Below are 7443 nucleotides of genomic sequence, written 5' to 3'. Positions count from 1 at the left end.
TGATCAAGAGGATTTACCACGACTGTGTTCAGCTCCTCCACATGGATGCCATGACAGTCAGTCATGTCTGTTCAGCTCCACCTTCTGCTGCACCACCATGTCTCTCAGACTCCTCACCACCATGTCTCTCATATCCTCACCACCATGTCTCTCAGACTCCTCACCACCATGTCTCTCATATCCTCACCACCATGTCTCTCATGTCCTCACCACCATGTCTCTCAGACTCCTCAGCACCATGTGTCTCATATCCTCACCACCATGTCTCTCATATCCTCACCACCATGTCTCTCATATCCTCACCACCATGTCTCTCATATCCTCACCACCATGTCTCTCATATCCTCACCACCATGTCTCTCATATCCTCACCACCATGTCTCTCAGACTCCTCACCACCATGTCTCTCATATCCTCACCACCAAGTCTCTCATGTCCTCAGCACCATGTCTCTCAGACTCCTCACCACCATGTCTCTCAGACTCCTCACCACCATGTCTCTCAGACTCCTCACCACCATGTCTCTCAGACTCCTCACCACCAAGTCTCTCATGTCCTCAGCACCATGTCTCTCATATCCTCACCACCATGTCTCTCATATCCTCACCACCATGTCTCTCAGACTCCTCAGCACCATGTCTCTCATATCCTCACCACCAAGTCTCTCATGTCCTCAGCACCATGTCTCTCAGACTCCTCACCACCAAGTCTCTCATGTCCTCAGCACCATGTCTCTCATATCCTCACCACCATGTCTCTCATATCCTCACCACCATGTCTCTCAGACTCCTCACCACCATGTCTCTCATATCCTCACCACCAAGTCTCTCATGTCCTCAGCACCATGTCTCTCAGACTCCTCAGCACCATGTCTCTCATGTCCTCACCACCATGTCTCTCAGACTCCTCACCACCATGTCTCTCAGACTCCTCACCACCAAGTCTCTCATGTCCTCAGCACCATGTCTCTCATGTCCTCACCACCATGTCTCTCATGTCCTCACCACCATGTCTCTCAGACTCCTCACCACCATGTCTCTCAGACTCCTCAGCTCCATGTCTCTCAGACTCCTCAGCTCCATGTCTCTCATATCCTCACCACCATGTCTCTCAGACTCCTCAGCTCCATGTCTCTCAGACTCCTCACCACCATGTCTCTCAGACTCCTCACCACCATGTCTCTGACTCCTCACCACCATGTCTCTCAGACTCCTCACCACCATGTCTCTCAGACTCCTCACCACCAAGTCTCTCATGTCCTCACCACCATGTCTCTCAGACTCCTCAGCTCAATGTCTCTCAGACTCCTCTCAGACTCCTCAGCACCATGTCTCTCATGTCCTCAGCACCATGTCTCTCAGACTCCTCACCACCATGTCTCTGACTCCTCACCACCATGTCTCTCAGACTCCTCACCACCATGTCTCTCAGACTCCTCGCCACCATGTCTCTCAGACTCCTCACCACCATGTCTCTCAGACTCCTCACCACCATGTCTCTCATATCCTCACCACCATGTCTCTCATGTCCTCAGCACCATGTCTCTCAGACTCCTCACCACCATGTCTCTCAGACTCCTCAGCACCATGTCTCTCAGACTCCTCACCACCATGTCTCTCATGTCCTCACCACCATGTCTCTCAGACTCCTCAGCTCCATGTCTCTCAGACTCCTCACCACCATGTCTCTCAGACTCCTCAGCACCATGTCTCTCAGACTCCTCACCACCAAGTCTCTCATGTCCTCACCACCATGTCTCTCAGACTCCTCAGCACCATGTCTCTCATGTCCTCAGCACCATGTCTCTCATGTCCTCACCACCATGTCTCTCAGAGTCCTCAGCTCCATGTCTCTCAGACTCCTCACCACCATGTTCATCTCATAAGTTCATCTCTCTCTGTTGGATCTATCTGACTTTGTCCCTTCTGAGGAATCATCTCCCTCTCCATCTGTTATCCTCCCCATCGCTCTGTCCCCACGACCCGCACAGAGCAAGGAGTTACACCGAAGACACAATGGCAACCCTCATTTTTCAAGCACAACGTAACCTGGTCCCGATTTCTCTTTTCCAGCCTCTTTACACCCAACTCTCAGTGAGTGTTCATAAATCCACTTGGTAGCCAAACATGTAGATACATTGATAAAGTTGGGCAGTTTCTCATGATAACAGAATCCAGAGGTATATCTCACAACAATTCACACTGATATCAGAGTTTGTCCCACGACACAGTACCAATCTCTGGAATATGTCGTTTTTTTTTTTTTTTTTACTATTACTTTGCAACTACAAAAGGGTTCTCAGAGAGCACAGGCTTCTGCCCATGAATGCATTTTTTGGGTGTAACCGAGTTGTAACAGTTAAAATGACTCCTCAGTATAAATATCACCCACTCGCACCATTGTCCAACTGGTAGACAACAGCCCAGTGGAGAGGGTGAACATTTGGTTCACTCACTTCAGGAACCTCCTAGGCACCCACCCGACAGTGGAAGAAGCAGAGGAGGAGATACCTGCGGTCCTCGAAAATCTCAATATTGGCGATGGCCCCTTTACAGCTGCAGAGCTCGCCAGGGTGAAATCCACTCTGAAGCAGGGAAAGAGTGCTGGGCCAGACTGCATTCCCCCAGAGGTCTCTAAGAACTGTGACCTTGATGACGTCATCTTGCAGCCTAATGCAAAATAACAAGCCTGATATATGGTCTCTCTCCAACATCATCCCAGTGAATCTCTCAAAGCCGTACAACATCCGCGACATCAGCCTGACCTCTATCATTGCAAAAATGTACAACCGCATGATACTTAACAAGCTGCAGAGCGCCATCAACCCACACTTGAGAGAGAACCAGAATGGCTTTCGAAAGGGGAGGTCCACAGTAACTCAGATCTTGGCCCTAAGGAGGATTATCGAGGACAGTGGTGCTGTGTTTTATTGATTTCAAAAAGGCAATTGACTCAATACACAGAGGCGTCATGATGAAAATCCTTCAAGGAGAATGCTCTTTTTTGACAACCTGGACCTTATTTACGGCATATTATAAGACTTGACTCACCGATATAACTTTGGTGTAATTCGGAGGCCTGTAGAAGAAATTTAAAATGCAGCGCAAGTCAAGTACATCCATGTAATGGGGGCGGACGGGGCACCGAGAAAGCACCTCACAGCTCTGGGAGTTATGGGAGAAGAGTACACATCTGACAGGGCTGCGGGTGTGGCAGTGTTCTCTGGTGTGATCCATGTCTCAGTGAGAGCAAGAAAGCTGAGGGAGCGAGGATGCATAGCCTGAGATAAACTCAGCTTTGGGCACCGCCGACTGGCACTTCCAAAGTCCCCCTGTCACCACTTGCTCACTATGAGTTGAGACAGTAGGATAGATGAGGTTAGAGGGGTTACGGAGTCTGGGAGTGACCCAATGTCTGCGTGAACCCCGGAGAGGGGTCACAACATAGGATGCAAACACATAGTGATAACAAAATAGGTACAGAAGTAAATATAGACGTATGAAGAGCTAACATTCTAAAAAAAAAAAAGAGAGAGAAAAAAAAAAGAGTCACAGTCAGAGCAGAGAGCAGGTGACTCCAGTGTTGTGTGATCTACAACTGCGCCATCTGGTAGAAGTCTAGCAGAAGATGAAGTGAAGGTAAATGGGCAGCCATGTTTTGTTTTAATTTATGTATCTGCCCAGTGATTTGGATCTGCTCCTAAATATAATGGGCTCTACAGTAAGTTGGCCCATGCTACATCCCTCCACCGAGTTTTGTTAAAATCGGTCAGGTAGTTTTTGTGTAATCCTGCTAAAGAACCAACCAACCAACACACATGACCAAAAACATAACCTCTCGTCCCAGAGTGTTGCTGACGCAGAAGCAATAATGTGCTATGGGACAGTCTCCAGATAAGTTTTATCTGTAATAAGTTTTAACCCATATAGTAATTGATTTTTCATCATGGTACCTTTATTTGAACCAGGAACACACTGGAGCACGTGAAGATGCCGTGGAGGATACTGGAACTTTCTGCTCTTTCCTTTCTGTCCTCTTCCTCATGTACATTCTGATAGGCATTTTCAAAAATATTCACTAGATGTCAGTCTTACCTCACAAATCTACTGTATATCCATGTTACTGTTTCACATGTGATTTTTTCTTCATTCAGAACCCCATGATGGAACATAACAAAACTTGAATTGAGCTTAGAATGTATTTATTTTTTGTCAAGATGGAGTGAGTAACACAATATCATTGGATGTTTATACAGTAGTACTGTATGTCTGTGTTGTTATTTTTTTTGTTTAAAAAAGCATGTATTGAGTTTTAAATTAATTAACAGAAAGTTGCACTTTTATGCTCTATTTACATTTTTACATTACAGTCATTTAGCAGACGCTTTTATCCAAAGCGACTAACAATAATTGCATTTAACGTAGGAAGAGCCAATGTACTACTACCTGCCAGAACTCACAAGTGCATCTTCTCTCTAAAACAAGTGACTAAGAGCATAATCTAGTGCTGAAGGCAAAGTGCAAGAATAGCAATCTAAAGTACAGTGCAATATAATATAATACAATAAAATACAATAAGTGCTTAGGAGGGAGGATTGTTGTAGTACTTCTTGAAGAGATGAGTTTTGAGCCTGCGACAAAAGATGGGCAGCGACTCTGCTGTCCTGACGTCAGTGAGCAATTTGTTCCACCACCGCGGGGCCAGGACAGAGAAGAGCTGTGACTGTGTCGATTGACCGCAGGGGCCTCGGAGTGACGGGGCAACCACTCGCCCTGAGGTAGCAGAGCATAGCGGTCGGGAGGGGGTGTAGGGTTTGACCATGGCCTGGAGGTAGGAGGGGGCTGGAGGAGGGAAGTTGTGTGGGAGAATTTGGGGTGGTTGAACACCAGGTGAGCAGCAGCTTTCTGGACAAGTTCCAGGGGTTTAATGGCTGACGCCGGCACCCCAGCGAGGAGGGAGTTGTAGTAGTCCAGGCGGGAGATGTCCAGGGCCTGGATGAGCACCTGCGCCGTTTCGTCAGTGAGGAAAGGGCGAATCCTCCTGATGTTGTAGAGCATGAATCTGCAGGAACGTGTGACGTATGTGACATGTGTGGAAAACGACAGTTGGTCATCCAGGGTCACACCCAGATTCCTCACAGTCCGAGTCGGGGTGTCAGTGCTATATGTCTATATGTCAGTGCTACAGTATACTTCTCCAGATAGAAACATACAAGGTTGTTGTTGGCTTGAAAATGTGGTCAGTGTTACAGAAGAGACAACAGTGCCATAAGGACTCATCACTGTGTGTGTGTGTGTGTGTGTGTGTGTGTGTGCGCGTGCCTGTTTGTGTGTGTGTGTGTGTGTGCGTGCGCGCGCATGTGCCACAGCCTCCCAAAGGTAAATTGTGTGTCATTCTAAGTTAATTTTCCTGTTTACTTAAAAGTACTTTTTTGTGTTTGATGCATTTATTTTCTACTGCCATCTTCCAAAACCTCAATTGCTAACAACAACTTATTTGAATGAATACAACCAGCAAGAAGGACCGGGGGAAAGTTTTCACTCCAAACATGGTTTTCACATTTATTTAGATGGATGGGCTTTAGACAGACAGACAGGAGTTGAGTGTGAGGACATCAATAAAACATTGACCCTCTGGGTTCCAGATGACTTCTTTGTGGCTTCGTTCACTCTATGGCTATTGAACCTAAGTGCACAGTGTCTCTTTCCAGAAATGTCTTTCCCTAGTGTCCAGGCAGATGCAGATACTGTTTTTGTTTACTGCAACGTCCACCTTCTATATCTGCATGACAATAACAAATACTGTAAATACACACATGAAGATGCACAGCATACTGTAAAAAAAAAAAAAAAAAAAGAACACTGCGCTCTGCCATGGATATGCAGTAAGCCACATGAACAGCCCCCCTTATTACAACACATTGGATTTCCCATCGAAAGAGAGACCTTGAGAGTGTGTGTGTGTGTGTGTGTGTGTGTGTGTGTGTGTGTGTGTGTGTGTGTGTGTGTGTGTGTGTGTGTGTGTGTGCATGCGTGCGTGCGTGTGCGTTTGTGTGTGGGAGAGGAGTCTGCCATGCCAGCTGTGTGTGTTTGTCTTCCTATCAATGATTCTTTTGAGCAGAGCGGTGGCACCTTGAGCTCGTTCTTGTGCCATGCCTTTACGAAGTGCTGAGCACTTTTGCCAGCTGCACTAACATGAATTTTTTCCTGCAGGCAGAAACACAGCAGTACCACTAAAATGCCAGAGCCTGATTGGATCAGGCATCGCAGCCAGCCAGGTAGACCAGGGCCTGTTCCTACCTCCCTGATCCAGTCTGTCCTCTGTGTTTCAGCTCTGATCTCGTATTACTGTGGTACCAAGAACTGATGCAGACGCCTCAGAAAGCTGCTCAGTGTGGTTTGGAAGTTCTATTTTCAATCACCCAGGCCATGGTCACCCCGCCTACACATTTACTGTGCAATGGACGATTACCCCATCACTCTGAGGTCGATCGACCCGGTCACGCCTCTTCTCTGTCCTGACCCTACACTAGTGGAATGAACTCCCCACTGACGTCAGGACAGTACAGTCGCTGCCCGTCTTTCATCGCAGTCTCAAAACTCACCTCTTCAAGAAGCACTACCCTGACCCTTCCTCTTAGCACTTCTTCTATTTCTACTAAGCTGTAGCTGTTCTTGCAATTTGACTTCAGCACTAGATTAGGCTCTTATATGCTTGTTTAGAAAGGGATGCACTTATCACATCTGGTGAATAATAGTACACTAGACTACTTACGTTAAAATGCATTCATTGTTACGTCGCTTTGGACAAAAGCATCTGCTAAATGACAGTCATATATACAGTAAATGACTGACGACAGCAAGCATAAGGATAGGAGATGTCCTTCTGTGAAAAGGCATGGGCCCCTATCTTCCTCTAGCACAGGTGAAAGAAACTCGCTCTCTGTTTTCCTGATCAGAGCCAAATGGGCCAGAGGCTTTAACCCTTTAATGAGGCCAGATGTGCCATGTCTCTGATTTTTTTTTATACCACTTAATACCAGAACCGAGGAACTATGCATGTGGAAGTGAATGATTGTGATGTGATTGTGTTGTCCCTGTGTATGAAATGCGCTATACAAATAAAGTTTGATTTGATTTGATTTGATTGTGAGCATGTGTGTGTGAGCATCTGCCGGAGATGCCTGTAATCCATTATTCAGACAGCAGAAGAGCGTGTCAGTCATGTGGGAGGTGTTGTATGAGGAGCAAAGTGAGGAGGTGAAGGGTCTCACTAGGGTCTCGCAACATCGACTCAATCAAAGCTTTATTTTATTTATGAAGACTAGCTTCATGTTTGACTGGAGGCCCTGGTGCATATTTAATCCAGAGCCACTGAAATATTTAGAGCTGTGTGACTGGGAAGGCCATGTTAAAATGAAGGGAAGCAGTGTGAGCTTGTGCA

Source organism: Borostomias antarcticus, assembly GCF_949987555.1.
Source record: "Borostomias antarcticus genome assembly, chromosome: 15".
In the NCBI taxonomy this organism is placed as follows: domain Eukaryota; kingdom Metazoa; phylum Chordata; class Actinopteri; order Stomiiformes; family Stomiidae; genus Borostomias; species Borostomias antarcticus.
This window is presented reverse-complemented; position numbering follows the sequence as displayed.